The sequence below is a fragment of the Bos grunniens genome, chromosome 12 (assembly GCF_055505025.1).
Source record: "Bos grunniens cultivar Pamir isolate PY7600 chromosome 12, Bosgru_T2T1.0, whole genome shotgun sequence".
Taxonomy (NCBI): Eukaryota; Metazoa; Chordata; class Mammalia; order Artiodactyla; family Bovidae; genus Bos; species Bos grunniens.
Window position 1 is genome coordinate 86,047,481 of NC_141176.1, and position 17,323 is coordinate 86,064,803.

Genomic DNA, 17,323 nt, shown 5'->3' on the forward strand with positions numbered 1-17,323 from the left:
TAACCTTTACTTCGGGAAGACATGATCCAGGTAAAATGTTATTGCTTGGAAGATGGGAAGCTGTCTCAGCTACTTGACTGTCCAGTTGGCTACTCACCTCCCCTGTCCAATTATCACATCCAACTCAGATTCTAGAATACCTGGATAAGGCGTATTTCTCGGTGGATGGTATATGGAAACTTGTCTTATTCGGAAACCTCATTTATATGAAATGCAAAGACAAGGCATCTGCTATCACCACTTCTAAATACACTTAGTGGCTCATCAGTAAAGAATCTGCCTGCATTGCAGGAGACTCAGAAGACATGGACTCAATCCCTGGGCTGAGAAGATCCTCTGGAGGAGGAAATGGCAACCCCCTTCAATATTCTTGCCTGGGAAAGCCCATGGACAGAGGAACCAGGTGGACTATAGTCCACAGGGTTGTAAAGAGTTGGACGTGACTGAGCACACAAGCACATCATCCATAGAAGCAGGATCAGTTCAGTTCAGTCAGTCATGTCCGACTCTTTGTGAGCCCATGGACTGCAGCACACCAGACTTCCCTGTCCATCACCAACTCTCCTCATTCTCTGTCATCCCCTTCTCCTCCCACCTTCAATCTTTCCCAGCATCAGGGTCTTTTCTAATGAGTCAGTTCTTTGCATCAGGTGGCCAGAATATTGGAGTTTCAGCTTCAGCATCAGTCCTTCCAATGAATATTCATGACAGATTTCCTTTAGGATGGACTAGTTTGATCTCCTTGCAGTCCAAGGAACTTTCAAGAGTCTTCTCCAACACCACAGTTCAAAAGCATCAATTCTTTGGTGCTTAGCTTTCTTTATAGTCCAACTCTCACATCCATACATGACCACTGAAAAAACCATAGCCTTGATTAGACGGACCTTTGTTGACAAAGTAATGTCTCTGCTTTTTAATATGCAAAAACAGGATAACTGCAATGAGAAACTCTCACTTGGAAAAGCAGTCACTACTCCTTAGCAGTTATCAGATCCACGAGGGATGGGTTAATGACTCTTTCATTGTGGGCAGTGAGGTCAGCCACTGTGACCTTAGTGACTCCTTCATTGTGGGCAGTGGAATCAGCTACTGTTGACCTTCTGCCTGCTTCTGTTTCTGACCTGTGGGCAGATCTCCCCCACATCTGTCCTCTGTGAGCAGCTGGCTCTGCCTCTGGGAGAACTCTCATCTCCGTTATTCTCCACGCCCAGCCACACCTACTGCCAACCGGGGAACCTGCTCATGGGAGCTAGCCAGCTTTCTGAGGATGTGTTTGGAGACCCCAGGGCATTTCAGATGTGAACAAACTGCGGTTCTTGTCAGGCTCGCCGGTTCCTTGAAAATATAATTGTTTCACACATTTAATAGACTTCTCGGCTGTTTGCGCCTGGCCCTTTCCTGGGCAGGTACTCAGAGCTTGTAGCTTTCAAGTCACGGATCTTACTGACTGCTTTCTTTCCCCTCCTCCCACTTCCCTGACAAAATGTCAGGAGAACCATAGGGTTCTCTGCCTTCTGGGACCTGCACGGTCCCTTCTGACCTGTGGGCCCACTGCACTGCTGCTGACCTGCTGATTCACCTCCGTGGTGTGAAGCAGCAGCCACACATGTCACTGTGCCTTTGCCTGTGCTGTGGACTTCACGTTTTACCCCAAGCTTGCGGCTTCCAGCCTAATGGTGATCTTGCCTTCCTGAATACTTATCCAGGAGACTTGGAGCTAGTTCAGCCAGACCTGTGGTCGTATACTTTCTTGTGATAAGTAAATAGTCTTTTTTTTTTTTTTTTTTTATTCTTCCAATTTTATTTTATTTTTAAACTTTACATAATTGTATTAGTTTTGCCAAACATCAAAATGAATCCGCCACAGGTATACATGTGTTCCCCATCCCGAACCCTCCTCCCTCCTCCCTCCCCATACCATCCCTCTGGGCCGTCCCAGTGCACCAGCCCCAAGCATCCAGCATCATGCATCGAACCTGGACTGGCAACTCGTTTCCTACATGATATTTTACATGTTTCATTGCCATTCTCCCAAATCTTCCCACCCTCTCCCTCTCCCACAGAGTCCATAAGACTGTTCTATACATCAGTGTCTCTTTTGCTGTCTCGTACACCGGGTTATTGTTACCATCTTTCTAAATTCCATATATATGCGTTAGTATACTGTATTTATGTTTTTCCTTCTGGCTTACTTCACTCTGTATAATAGGCTCCAGTTTCATCCACCTCATTAGAACTGATTCAAATGTATTCTTTTTAATGGTTGAGTAATACTCCATTGTGTATATGTACCACAGCTTTCTTATCCATTCATCTGCTGATGGACATCTAGGTTGCTTCCATGTCTTGGCTATTATAAACAGTGCTGCGATGAACATTGGGGTACACGTGTCTCTTTCCCTTCTGGTTTCCTCAGTGTGTATGCCTAGCAGTGGGGTTGCTGGATCATAAGGCAGTTCTATTTCCAGTTTTTTAAGGAATCTCCACACTGTTCTCCATAGTGGCTGTACTAGTTTGCATTCCCACCAACAGTGTAGGAGGGTTCCCTTTTCTCCACACCCTCTCCAGCATTTATTATTTGTAGACTTTTGGATCGCAGCCATTCTGACTGGTGTGAAATGGTACCTCATAGTGGTTTTGATTTGCATTTCTCTGATAATGAGTGATGTTGAGCATCTTTTCATGTGTTTGTTAGCCATCTGTATGTCTTTTTTGGAGAAATGTCTATTTAGTTCTTTGGCCCATTTTTTGATTGGGTCGTTTATTTTTCTGGAGTTGAGCTGTAGGAGTTGCTTGTATATTTTTGAGATTAGTTGTTTGTCAGTTGCTTCATTTGCTATTATTTTCTCCCATTCTGAAGGCTGTCTTTTCACCTTGCTAATAGTTTCCTTTGATGTGCAGAAGCTTTTAAGGTTAATTAGGTCCCATTTGTTTATTTTTGCTTTTATTTCCAATATTCTGGGAGGTGGGTCATAGAGGATCCTGCTGTGATGTATGTCGGAGAGTGTTTTGCCTATGTTCTCCTCTAGGAGTTTTATAGTTTCTGGTCTTACGTTTAGATCTTTAATCCATTTTGAGTTTATTTTTGTGTATGGTGTTAGAAAGTGGTCCAGTTTCATTCTTTTACAAGTGGTTGACCAGATTTCCCAGCACCACTTGTTAAAGAGATTGTCTTTAATCCATTGTATAGTCTTGCCTCCTTTGTCGAAGATAAGGTGTCTATATGTGCGTGGATTTATCTCTGGGCTTTCTATTTTATTCCATTGATCAATATTTCTGTCTTTGTGCCAGTACCATACTGTCTTGATAACTGTGGCTTTGTAGTAGAGCCTGAAGTCAGGTAGGTTGATTCCTCCAGTTCCATTCTTCTTTCTCAAGATCGCTTTGGCTATTCGAGGTTTTTTGTATTTCCATACAAATTGTGAAATTATTTGTTCTAGCTCTGTGAAGAATACTGTTGGTAGCTTGATAGGGATTGCGTTGAATCTATAAATTGCTTTGGGTAGTATACTCATTTTCACTATATTGATTCTTCCAATCCATGAACATGGTATATTTCTCCATCTATTAGTGTCCTCTTTGATTTCTTTCACCAGTGTTTTATAGTTTTCTATATATAGGTCTTTAGTTTCTTTAGGTAGATATATTCCTAAGTATTTTATTCTTTCCGTTGCAATGGTGAATGGAATTGTTTCCTTAATTTCTCTTTCTGTTTTCTCATTATTAGTGTATAGGAATGCAAGGGATTTCTGTGTGTTGATTTTATATCCTGCAACTTTACTGTAGTCATTGATTATTTCTAGTAATTTTCTGGTGGACTCTTTAGGGTTTTCTATGTAGAGGATCATGTCATCTGCAAATAGTGAGAGTTTTACTTCTTCTTTTCCAATTTGGATTCCTTTTATTTCTTTTTCTGCTCTGATTGCTGTGGCCAAAACTTCCAAAACTATGTTGAATAGTAATGGTGAAAGTGGGCACCCTTGTCTTGTTCCTGACTTTAGAGGAAATGCTTTCAATTTTTCACCATTGAGGATAATGTTTGCAGTGGGTTTGTCATATATAGCTTTTATTATGTTGAGGTATGTTCCTTCTATTCCTGCTTTCTGGAGAGTTTTTATCATAAATGGATGTTGAATTTTGTCAAAGGCTTTCTCTGCATCTATTGAGATAATCATATGGTTTTTATTTTTCAATTTGTTAATGTGGTGTATTACATTGATTGATTTGCGGATATTGAAGAATCCTTGCATCCCTGGGATAAAGCCCACTTGATCATGGTGTATGATCTTTTTAATGTGTTGTTGGATTCTGATTGCTAGAATTTTGTTAAGGATTTTTGCATCTATGTTCATCAGTGATATTGGCCTGTAGTTTTCTTTTTTTGTGGGATCTTTGTCAGGTTTTGGTATTAGGGTGATGGTGGCCTCATAGAATGAGTTTGGAAGTTTACCTTCCTCTGCAATTTTCTGGAAGAGTTTGAGCAGGATAGGTGTTAGCTCTTCTCTAAATTTTTGGTAGAATTCAGCTGTGAAGCCGTCTGGACCGGGGCTTTTGTTTGCTGGAAGATTTTTGATTACAGTTTCAATTTCCATGCTTGTGATGGGTCTGTTAAGATTTTCTATTTCTTCCTGGTCCAGTTTTGGAAAGTTGTACTTTTCTAAGAATTTGTCCATTTCTTCCACGTTGTCCATTTTATTGGCATATAATTGTTGATAGTAGTCTCTTATGATCCTTTGTATTTCTGTGTTGTCTGTTGTGATCTCTCCATTTTCGTTTCTAATTTTGTTGATTTGATTTTTCTCCCTTTGTTTCTTGATGAGTCTGGCTAATGGTTTGTCAATTTTATTTATCCTTTCAAAGAACCAGCTTTTGGTTTTGTTGATTTTTGCTATGGTCTCTTTTGTTTCTTTTGCATTTATTTCTGCTCTAATTTTTAAGATTTCTTTCCTTCTACTAACCCTGGGGTTCTTCATTTCTTCCTTTTCTAGTTGCTTTAGGTGTAGAGTTAGGTTATTTATTTGACTTTTTTCTTGTTTCTTGAGGTGTGCCTGTATTGCTATGAACTTTCCCCTTAGGACTGCTTTTACCGTGTCCCACAGGTTTTGGGTTGTTGTGTTTTCATTTTCATTCGTTTCTATGCAAATTTTGATTTCTTTTTTGATTTCTTCTGTGATTTGTTGGTTATTCAGCAGCGTGTTGTTCAGCCTCCATATGTTGGAATTTTTAATAGTTTTTCTCCTGTAATTGAGATCTAATCTTACTGCATTGTGGTCAGAAAAAATGCTTGGGATGATTTCTATTTTTTTGAATTTACCAAGGCTAGCTTTATGGCCCAGGATGTGATCTATCCTGGAGAAGGTTCCATGTGCGCTTGAGAAAAAGGTGAAATTCATTGTTTTGGGATGAAATGACCTATAGATATCAATTAGGTCTAACTGGTCTATTGTATCGTTTAAAGTTTGTGTTTCCTTGTTAATTTTCTGTTTAGTTGATCTATCCATAGGTGTAAGTGGGGTATTAAAGTCTCCCACTATTATTGTGTTATTGTTAATTTCTCCTTTCATACTTGTTAGCATTTGTCTTACGTACTGTGGTGCTCCCGTGTTGGGTGCATATATATTTATAATTGTTATATCTTCTTCTTGGATTGATCCTTTGATCATTATGTAGTGACCTTCTTTGTCTCTTTTCACAGCCTTTGTTTTAAAGTCTATTTTATCTGATATGAGTATTGCTACTCCTGCTTTCTTTTGGTCCCTATTTGCATGGAAAATCTTTTTCCAGCCCTTCACTTTCAGTCTGTATGTGTCCCCTGTTTTGAGGTGGGTCTCTTGTAGACAACATATGTAGGGGTCTTGTTTTTGTATCCATTCAGCCAGTCTTTGTCTTTTGGTTGGGGCATTCAACCCATTTACATTTAAGGTAATTACTGATAAGTATGTTCCCGTTGCCATTTACTTTATTGTTTTGGGTTCGAGTTTATACACCGTTTTTGTGTTTCCTGTCTAGAGAATATCCTTTAGCATTTGTTGGAGAGCTGGTTTGGTGGTGCAGAATTCTCTCAGCTTTTGCTTGTCTGAAAAGCTTTTGATTTCTCCTTCATACTTGAATGAGATCCTTGCTGGGTACAATAATCTGGGCTGTAGGTTATTTTCTTTCATCATTTTAAGTATGTCTTGCCATTCCCTCCTGGCTTGAAGAGTTTCTATTGAAAGATCAGCTGTTATCCTTATGGGAATTCCCTTGTGTGTTATTTGTTGTTTTTCCCTTGCTGCTTTTAATATTTGTTCTTTGTGTTTGATCTTTGTTAATTTGATTAATATGTGTCTTGGGGTGTTTCTCCTTGGGTTTATCCTGTTTGGTACTCTCTGGGTTTCTTGGACTTGGGTGATTATTTCCTTCCCCATTTTAGGGAAGTTTTCCACTATTATCTCCTCAAGTATTTTCTCATGGTCTTTCTTTTTGTCTTCTTCTTCTGGAACCCCTATGATTCGAATGTTGTAGCGTTTAATATTGTCCTGGAGGTCTCTGAGATTGTCCTCATTTCTTTTAATTCATTTTTCTTTTATCCTCTCTGATTCATTTATTTCTACCATTCTATCTTCTAATTCACTAATCCTGTCTTCTGCCTCTGTTATTCTACTATTTGTTGCCTCCAGAGTGTTTTTAATTTCACTTATTGCATTATTCATTATATATTGACTCTTTTTTATTTCTTCTAGGTCCTTGTTAAATCTTTCTTGCATCTTCTCAATCCTTGTCTCCAGGCTATTTATCTGTGATTCCATTTTAGTTTCAAGATTTTGGATCAATTTCACTATTATTATTCGGAATTCTTTATCAGGTAGATTCCCTATCTCTTCCTCTTTTGTTTGGTTTGGTGGGCATTTATCCTGTTCCTTTATCTGCTGAGTATTCCTCTGTCTCTTCATCTTGTTTAAATTGCTGAGTTTGGGGTGTCCTTTCTGTATAAGTAAATAGTCTATACCTACATATCTATAGTGATACATTCCTATATATCTGCAAATAAGATATATACACCTACATATGTGTGTACATATTACACACACACACAAATATGCTGCTTCTCTGCTTAACACTCTTTTGAGGATTTCTTAAACAAGGGGCTTGAATGGAAAGCCAACACTTTTAATCTGAGTTTGCTATTGGTTTGATCCCCATTGTTTGGCGTAGAATTTTGTTTTTTATTGAAGTATAGTTGCTTTACAATGTTGTGTTGATTTCTGCTGTACAATGAATTGAGTCAGCTATAAGTGTGCACATATCCCCTCCCTCTTGGACCTCCCCCCCACCCCCCACCCTACATCCCACCCATCTAGGTCATCACAGAGCTCTGAGCTTAGAGCTTAGCTCCCAGTGTTATACAGCAGCTTTGCACTAGCTGTCTACTTTACACGTGGCAGTGAATACATGTCAATCCTAATCTCCCAATTGGTTCCACTTCCCCAATGTCCACGTGTCCATTCTCTGTGTCTGCATTTCTGTACCTGCCCTGAAAATATGTGGAGTCTAGAAAAATGGTACAGAGGGCATAGAACGTTTAATGGAAGGTACTTGAAATTAAAGCTCTGGGTCTTAATCTCCTACCCAGGTTGCTATTTAAGAGCCGTGGATGGTAGCTACTCTAGTTGGAGAAGGGAAGCATGCTACATTTTCAGTCTGCAAAACTGTGGTTTGCTAGATTCGTAGGGCTTTCCAGGTGGCGCTAGTGGTAAAGAATCCTCCTGCCAGTGAAAGAGACGTTAGAGACCCGGGTTACATCCCTGGGTCAGGAAGATCCCCTGGAAGAGAGCATGGCGACCCACTCCAGTGTTCTTACTTGGAGAATCCCACGAACAGAGGAGCCTGGTGGGCTGTGGTTCATGAGGTCACAAAGAGTTGGACATGACTGAAGCGATTGAGCATGCGTGTACTAGATTCTTGTTTTGTTTACAGGGCAACCTGGACAGACAGAGACGCTTCACTTACACTCCCCCATAGTGGCGTGCAGACAGGCCAGGAGAGGCAACCTTCTTCTCTTCTCAAGGCTTTGCCAGAAGTGACAAGGAACAGCCAGCAAAAATTAATTATCTGAGTTTTCGTAATATCTCTTAGTGTTTTCCCTAATGTTAGAATACTGACATGTGATTTGCCTAAGAAACAGCTGGAGATAGGTTTATCAGTGTTCAGTCTGCGTATAATAAGTCATCAAGAGACAATAACTCAATTAATGAGACGTCCCACCCAACCAATTCCACTAAGCAAAGGCTTCAAGTTTAGGTCCTATTACATGTAGCCTCTTATTTCCTTATTTTTGGTCCCTAATTTCCAGGTACCAAAATCTGTATTAGTTAGGGTTAGTTCTACCTGTGAGTACTGTAACAGCTGCTTCTCAGGTGGCTCAGTGGTAAAGAATCCACCTGCCAGTGCAGGAGACACAGGAAACGTAGGGTTGATCCCTGGGTCAGGAAGATCCCCTGGAGAAGGATATGAAGGAAGTGGCAACCCATGCCAGTATTCTTGCCTGGACAGATTTTATAACTGCATCCATTTCAGCATGGACATGTGAAAATGACAGACAAAAGATGTGTTATGACATTGTATTCAACTCTTGGTAGTTTCTTTTATGTTTGCATTCCAAATTTGGTGGTGTTTACAAAAACAACATGATTGGCTTTAACTATGTGTATTGACTCAATCATTCTTTCTGTTGTTTAAGCTCATTTGGAAATTAAAACAAATAAATACAAAGGAAATTTATTTTCAACATCACTCTGATGTTCAGCTGAGAGAGGGAAAAGAAAGTAATTTATACAAAGCACTGTTTACATTTGGCTTCCTATGGGAAAGTTCTGAGTCAGCCATGGTAATGATTAGACAAAATTGGAACTTAATGCTTCTTGTTAAAATGGAAAGGATCATTTTAGGATGTCTGGAGGCCACTGAGAAGCCCTACCATGTATGTCTAAACAGACTTTTCTGAAAGGACAAGTTAACTAGATTGAATTGACGCTTTCAAACTTCCCTGGCATTAGTAAATGGACACAAGTGAAGTTTCATTTTAGAAATGGAGATCAGCTAAGTGGTGCTTCAGAGTAGATGTGGAAACAGAGAACCGACTCAGTAGTGAGAGGGGGAATCAGTTCAAGCTGTGTTGCTTACTGAAGTAGCACGGTCTCAGTTCAGTTCAGTTCAGTCGCTCAGTCGTGTCTGACTCTGTGACCCCGTGGACTGCAGCATGCCAGGCTTCCCTGTCCATCACCAACTCCCGGACATTAGATATAAGACAAAACTTAACAAAAATTATTAAAAAAGATTAAAGTAAATATATAGAATATGTCATTATTTATTTGTATATATTTATGTTAAGATGTATGCATGTTTTTAATTGCAATTCACATTATGTGGATTATCATCTAATGTTCAAATCAATACATTTTGTATCTATCTCATTACTTTTTTTTGCAGATGAATCAACAGACTCCTCACTGTTAAGTCATTCACTCAAGTTAATACAATGGTTGTTGATGTTCAGTCACTCAGTCATGTCTGACTCTTTGAGACTCCATGGACTGAAGCATGCCAGGCCTCCCTGTCCTTCACCAACTCTGGAGCTTGCTCAAACTCATATCCATTGAGTCGGTGATGCCATCCAACCCTCTCATCCTCTGTTGTCCCCTTCTCCTCCTGCCTTCAATCTTTATTAGCATCAGGGTCTTTTCTAATGAGTAGCTCTTTGCATCAGGTGGCCAAAGTATTGGAGCTTCAGCTTCAGCATCAATCCTTCCAATGAATATTGGGACTCTCAAGAATCTTCTCCAACACCACAGTTCAAAACATAAATTCTTCAGTACAATGGCCAATATTGGTAAACCTCTTGGTTTTGCTTATTTTGTTTTCTACATGAAACATCTCTTTTCTTTTTAATTCTATCCTCATAGACTCAAAATCTCATCCTGTATTATCCTTTATTAATCTCAATTAGCCTTTGCTTTTGCAAATCTAACCATTAAATTAGTCTGGTTGAAATATATGGTCACATCTCAGTTTACATACCAACAGCTTGGCTTAGCAGGGAGAGTGTGGGTTTGGAGACAGAAGAAAAAGTTCCAGCTCAGGGTCTGGTAACTCTCTGATCATGGTGAGTTTATTTGCATATAGTTTTCCAGTTAGACAAGATATATACCAACACTAACTTTGCAAGATTATTGGAGATTAAAATTCTGTATGGAATGCACCAGATTCAAAATACAACCCTTTTAATATGTTGTAGTGAGAAAAGTTTAAAATTGCAAAAGGACCATATTTTAAATCTTGATGCCATTCCTGATTGGATATGTCACATATTTGACAGTTATATGAATTCCTAAATCTAAATGTTCTTTATTTCTAAAATATTCCTACTGTTATGAGAAAGATAAGTGAGATACTGTGCAGTATTTAGCTCATATTGTTAGTGATTTGTTTTGTGTTATTTTTATTAGTTAATGAATAACGGACTGGTTCCAAATAGGAAAAGGAGTACGTCAAGGCTGTATATTGTCACCCTGCTTATTTAACTTATATGCAGAATACATCATGAGAAACGCTGGGCTGGAAAAAGCACAAGCTGGAATCAAGATTGCAGGGAGAAGTATCAATAACCTCAGATATGCAGATGACACCACCCTTATGGCAGAAAGTCAAGAGGAACTCAAAAGCCTCTTGATGAAGGTGAAAGAGTAGAGTGAAAAAGTTGGCTTAAAGCTCAACATTCAGAAAACGAAGATCATGGTATCCGGTCCCATCACTTCATGGGCAATAGATGGGGAAACAGTGGAAACAGTGTCAGACTTTATTTTTCTGGGCTCCAAAATCACTGAAGATGGTGACTGCAGCCATGAAATTAAAAGACGTTTACTCCTTGGAAGAAAAGTTCTGACCAACCTAGATAGCATATTCAAAAGCAGAGACATTACTTTGCCAACAAAGGTCCATCTAGTCAAGGCTATGGTTTTTCCTGTGGTCATGTATGGATGTGAGAGTTGGACTGTGAAGAAGGCTGAGCGCCGAAGAATTGATGCTTTTGAACTGTGGTGTTGGAGAAGACTCTTGAGAGTCCCTTGGACTGCAAGGAGATCCAACCAGTCCATTCTAAAGGAGATCAGCCCTGGGATTTCTTGGGAAGGAATGATGCTAAAGCTGAAACTCCAGTACTTTGGCCACCTCATGCAAAGAGTTAACTCATTGGAAAAGACTCTGATGCTGGGAGGGATTGGGGGCAGGAAGAGAAGGGGACGACAGAGGATGAGATGGCTGGATGGCATCACTGGCTTGATGGACATGAGTTTGAGTGAACTCCGGGAGTTGGTGATGGACAGGGAGGCCTGGCATACTGTGATTCATGGGGTCACAAAGAGTCGGACATAACTGAGTGACTGAACTGAATTGAATGAATGAAAGACTTGACAACCAAACTGATGAAAGCTTGTAATGACAGAATTTTTGGATTTGAAATGATCTACAAAGAAAATATATTTATTTCTATGTAGGAAGACAGTGTTTGTAAAATCAGCTTATTTTGTGTGGATTCATCCAATTACTTTATTTTTCTTTAATTTTTTTAATTTTTTAATTTTTTTTTTTTTAAATTTCAGGTATACACGTGCTCCCCATCCCGAACCCTCCTCCCTCCCCCCTCCCCACACCATCCCCCGGGCCGTCCCAGCGCACCAGCCCCAAGCATCCAGCACCGTGCACCGAACCCGGACTGGCACCCCGCCTCACACATGACACTTCACATGCCTCAATGCCACTCCCCCAAATCCTCCCACCCTCTCCCTCCCCCACAGAGTCCACAAGACCGTTCCATACATCAGTGTCTCCTTAAGCATCTGCGTTTTTCAATGAACTTGAACGTGTAACTTGGAGTGTTGTTCATCACTCTTTCTCTGTACCTTCATTCAGGATGGACTGATAATTTGCAAACATGAAATATTATACCAGTAACACTTTTTAATTGTATCACTGTCGGTGCTTTTAAACTGCCTAAATCAATTGCTTTGAACATAGGAATTCAACTCGTTTGATATAATAGAACGCCTTATAGCAAAATTCAGACTTAAGTAGAATACAGTAGGGAAAACTACTAGACCATTCAGGTATGACCTAAATCAAATCGCTTATGATTACACATTGGAAGTGACAAATAGATGAAAGGAATTAGGTCTGATAGACAGAATGCCTGAAGAACTATGGACAGAAGTTCGTGATGTTGAATAGGAAGCAGTGATCAAGACCATCCCTAAGGAAAAGAAATGCAAAAAGGCAAAATGGTTGTCTGAGGAGGGCTTATGAATAGCTAAGAAAAGAAGAGAAGCTAAAGGCAAAGGAGAAAAGGAAACATATATCCATTTGAATGCAGAGTTCCAAAGAATAGCAAGGAGAGGCAAGAAAAACTTCCTCAGTGATTAATGCAAAGAAGTAGAGGAAAACAATAGAATGGGAAAGACTAGAGATCTCTTCAAGAAAATTAGATTACCAAGGGAATATTTCATGCAAAGCTGGGCACAATAAAGGACAGAAATGGTATGGACATAACAGATGCAAAAGCTATTAAGAAGAGGTGGAAAGAATACACAGAACTATACAAAGAAATGTTCATGACCCAGATAACCATGATGGTGTGATCACTCACCTAGAGCCAAACATCCTGGAATGTGAAGTCAAGAGGGCCTTAGGAAGCGTCACTAGGAACAAAGCTAGTGAAGGTGATGGAATTTGAGTTGAGCTATTTCAAATCCTAAAAGATGATGCTCTGAAAGTGCTGCACTCAATATGCCAGCAAATTTGGAAAACTCAGCAGTGGCCACAGGACTGGAAAAGGTTAGTTTTCATTCCAATCCCAAAGAAAGGCAATGCCAAATAATGTTCAAACTATCATACAATTGCATTCATCTCACACACTAGCAAAGTAATGCTCAAAATTATCCAAGCCAGGCTTCAATGGTATATGAACCATGAACTTCCAGATGTTCAAGCTGAATTTAGAAAAGGCAGAGGAACCAAAGATCAAATTGCCAACATCTGTTGGATCATCGACAAAACAAGAGAGTTCCAGAAAAACATCTAATTCTGATTTATTCACTATGCCAAAGCCTTTGATTGTGTGGATCACCACAGACTGTGGAAAACTCTTCAAGAGATGGGAATAGCAGACCATTTTACTTGCCTCCTAAGAAATCTGTATGCAGGTCAAGAAGCAACAGTTAGAACCAGACATGAAACAACAGACTTAGTTCTATATCTGGAAAGGAATACATCAAGGCTGTATATTGTCACCCTGCTTATTTAATTTATATGCAGAGTACATCATGTGGAATGCCAGCCTGGATGAAGCACAGACTGGAATCAAGATTGCCAGGAGAAACATCAATAGCCTCAGATAGCAGATGACATGACCCTTATGGCAGAAAGGGAAGAAGAACTAAGGAGCCTGTTGATGAAAATTTGGCTTAAAGCTCAACATTCAGAAAACTAAGATCATGCCATTTGGTCCCATCACTTCATGGAAAATAGATGGGGAAACAATGGAAACAGTGACCAACTTTATTTTCTTGGGCTCCAAAATTACTGCAGATGGTGTCTGGAGCCATAAAATGAAAAGACCCTTGCTCTTTGGAAGAAAAGCTATGACCACCCTAGACAGCATATTAAAAAGCAGAGACATTACTTTGCCAACAAAGGTCTGTCTAGTTAAAGCTTTGGTTTTTCCAGTAGTCATGTATGGATGTGAGAGTTGGACTATATAGAAAGCTGGATGCAGAAGAATTGATGCTTTTGAACTGTGGTGTTGTGACTTGAGAATCCCTTGGACTGCAAGGAGATCTAACCAGTCCCTCCTAAAGGAAATCAGTCCTGAATATTCATTGGAAGGATTGATGCTGAAGCTGAAACTCCAATCCTTTGGCCACCTGATGCAAAGAACTGACTCATTGGAAAAGACCCTGATGCTGGACAAGATTGAAGGCAGGAGAAGGGGATGACAGAAGATGAGATGGTTGGATGGCATCACCAACACGATGGACATGCATTTAAGTAAGCTCTGGGAGTTAGTGATGGACAGGGAAGCCTGGTGTGCTTCAGTCCATGATATCACAAAGAGTTGGACATGACTGAATGACTGAACTGAACTGAGCTATTAGGATAGAATGTCCTAGAATATCCTTTATCTTTCTCATCAATCCTAACTTCATTTTATTTGGTTTAAGAACTTAGTTGGGTAGTGGAGCCTCTTAAAAGAAAACAGACTTATGGACAAGGAGAGAGGGGAGGAGAGGGTGAGATGTATCAAGAGAGTAACATGGAAACTTACATTACCTTATGTAAAATGGAAAGCCAATGAGAATTTGCTGTATGTCTCAGGGAACTCAAACAAGGGCTCTGTGTCAACCTAAAGGGGTGGATTGGGGAGGGAGGTTGAAGAGGGAGGGGACATATGGACACCTATGCCTGATTCATATTGAGGTTTGACAGAAAACAACAAAATTCTTTACAGTAATTATCCTTCAGTTAAAAAATAAATTAGTTAAAAATAATAATCTCTTAAAGTTATTCTGGAATAGACAGTTCTAGTAAATATGGCCTACAACCAAATATGGTTGCCTGATTTTGAACATAAAATTGTGTAGAAACACTCCTTCTTTATATATTTCTGTGACTGCTCTTGGGCTAAAATGGCTGAGATGTGTCTTTGCATCACCAGACCTAATATGTTGACCACCCAGTGCTTTAAAAAGAATTTTCCTACTGCTACTCTGTGATTAAAGTAAGATGATTTATTATTGTAGTATATGACAAAAGATACTTTCTGCTTTGTCCCTCTCTCTCCCCTAAGTCTGGAGGAATATTTGAAATGAATTTGATTATGTTGTCATCCATTAGTATAATGTATAACTTCTTAACTTCTGAAAAGGGCAGTGTTATTAATACTTTTGTCTTGTTGAATAGGATCTTTCTTTGGAAGAAAACTCTCATTTTAAAAAATGTCGCACTTCTTCGTTTTTGAGAGGCTGTTCTGTGCAGTTTCTTTCACTTGGGCACTATCTTTTCTCTCACCTTGCTTCCAGAGTTTGCATCCGAGCTTTTAGTTATTGGGGATTAAGGACATATATATGGAAAAACATTTTAGTTATGGTATTAATTTGTCACTCATTTCTGCAGTTAGGAAATACTGCTAAAGCCAACCAAATCGTGGTTTAAAATGATTACATCCATTTGGTCCTGGTTGAATTAGTACCTTTCATAAATCACTCACAGAAATGAAAGAGTACAAATTTGTCACTTAATGCCTGCCCCCTTTGGGGATACACTGTTAAATAAACACTATCTTCAGTTATTTGCAGTTTTGCATTATTTTTGTTAACCATTTTGTTGTTTATACCAGCACTGTGTACTATTTTAGAATATAAGAGAAATTAGGAAAATGGAATCATTTTTCATTTGTAACAAGTTACTAAAACTTAAAAAAATCCAGTTTGAGTAGACAATGTGTGTCTAAACTGTGGGAGTTAAATGATCACATTTTATGGCCCATGTATTTGGAAATGCAGGTTGCGAGTCCACAGGTATGCTAGGCTATGTTGCTAATGAAGCAATTTGCTCTGCGTCCAGTCCCATTTCACTTGCTGTCATCAACAATTAAAGAACACCCTGGAAGGGTCAGTCTGGATTAGCACCTGACTTTGCAGAGATCCCTACTTGAAGAAGGAGGATTTTCGTTTGTGTTTGGGTGATACCACAGGTAAAAGTCATTCAACAGGAGTACTATTTTCTAAATGCTTTCATTAGGCAGTTGTTATTGAAGAAGACAAATGTGGAAATATCCCCAAGTGAAACAATCTATTTATATGGCTCAGAAACTTACTTAACACAAAACTGAGCATACCTGGGAGCAACCTCCAGACAGGAGGAAAGCAAATCAGGCAAACACACAGAAAAGGACATTAAGAAACAAACAAACCTGGGAATTTTAAAGGAGTGTTGATATTCAAAGAAAAGAGCTTTCCTCCAAGCTCTTACTGCCCGCAGCTTCAACAGAAGAGATCTTGTAGCATAAGAGAAAAGCAGGGACAAAGACCTCTTTTACCTCTTCTTCTCCTGCTTATATATATATATATATATATATATATATATATATATATACATATATATATATTTTCTTTATATATCTGTGTTGTGTGGTTTTTTTTTTTTTAGAATAAAGTTGATTAAAAGACAGTCGCACAATATGGCACCCACCTTGTGAAGTACGACATTTCCAACCACTGTCAGAAACGTGGAAGTTTAAAGGAAAGCTCTATCAAGTCACGTAAGTAATTCACTTCTCTAAAATAAATTCAGTATTGTGTATGTTATGTATCGTCTTATCAACAGAAGTATAGAGCTTCATAGATACATATTTAAAGGTTAAATAAAAATGTAATGACTGTGTTATTGGTACCTGAGAAAGCACACACTATTTTAAGTAATCCACATCTTAAATTTCATGGAATAGAATTTGTACTTGTATACAGAACCATGCTTTCAAATAGAAAGTAGTTATTGACCACCATTTAATATGTATCAAGCATTGCTTGTGAATGAAGGCAGTTTAGCAATATGTTTGGCCACCTCATGTGAAGAGTTGACTCATTAGAAAAGACTCTGCTGCTGGGAGGGATTGGGGGCAGGAGGAGAAGGGGACGACAGAGGATGAGATGGCTGGATGGCATCACTGACTCGATGGACGTGAATCTCAGTGAACTCCGGGAGTTGGTGATGGACAGGGAGGCCTGGCGTGCTGCAATTCATGAGGTTGCAAAGAGTCGGACACAACTGAGTGACTGATCTGATCTGATCTGATGCATGTATGTATGAATATATGTGTGTATATATGTTGGGGGCCAGAGTGAGGCACTCTGCCCGTGGCAAAGGTCATGAGGAAGGAGGCTCGACATACGCAAAGGCGGGATCGAGCCTCAGGAGTCCCCCTGGAAATCCTCGAGCATCTACCCCCATAACCAGAGCCTGCCTACTTTACTACTTTGTGCTCTCACCTACACCTCTGACTTTACGGGGGGCTGTCCCCCACCACCTCTTTCGGAGAAGGAGTTAACTTAGAGCTCCAGTTAATAAAAACTCCTGGGCATGACAAGAGTGTTTTAACCTACAAACTCCTCTGAAGGTTCTCTAGCCTGCCTGACAGGCTTGTCCGGCCACATGTGATTGCTCACAGCCTCCCAACCGTGAGAGGCACGAGATGCTTTAAACCTTCTAAAAACAGGTTCCTTAGAAAAGTTAGAAA

At 39.6% G+C, this 17,323-nt stretch overlaps 1 long non-coding RNA gene across 14 annotated transcripts in view; it reads left to right on the forward strand.

The window, feature by feature from the left end:
* The window catches only part of LOC147362036 (uncharacterized), a 233,028-nt gene that overhangs the window by 17,311 nt on the left and 198,394 nt on the right, over positions 1-17,323 (forward strand). For all 14 annotated transcript variants that reach the window (XR_015137718.1, XR_015137723.1, XR_015137719.1 and 11 more), the window contains exon 2: positions 16,237-16,348. This is a non-coding gene — a long non-coding RNA (uncharacterized LOC147362036). The remainder of the gene's footprint in view (positions 1-16,236; positions 16,349-17,323) is intronic.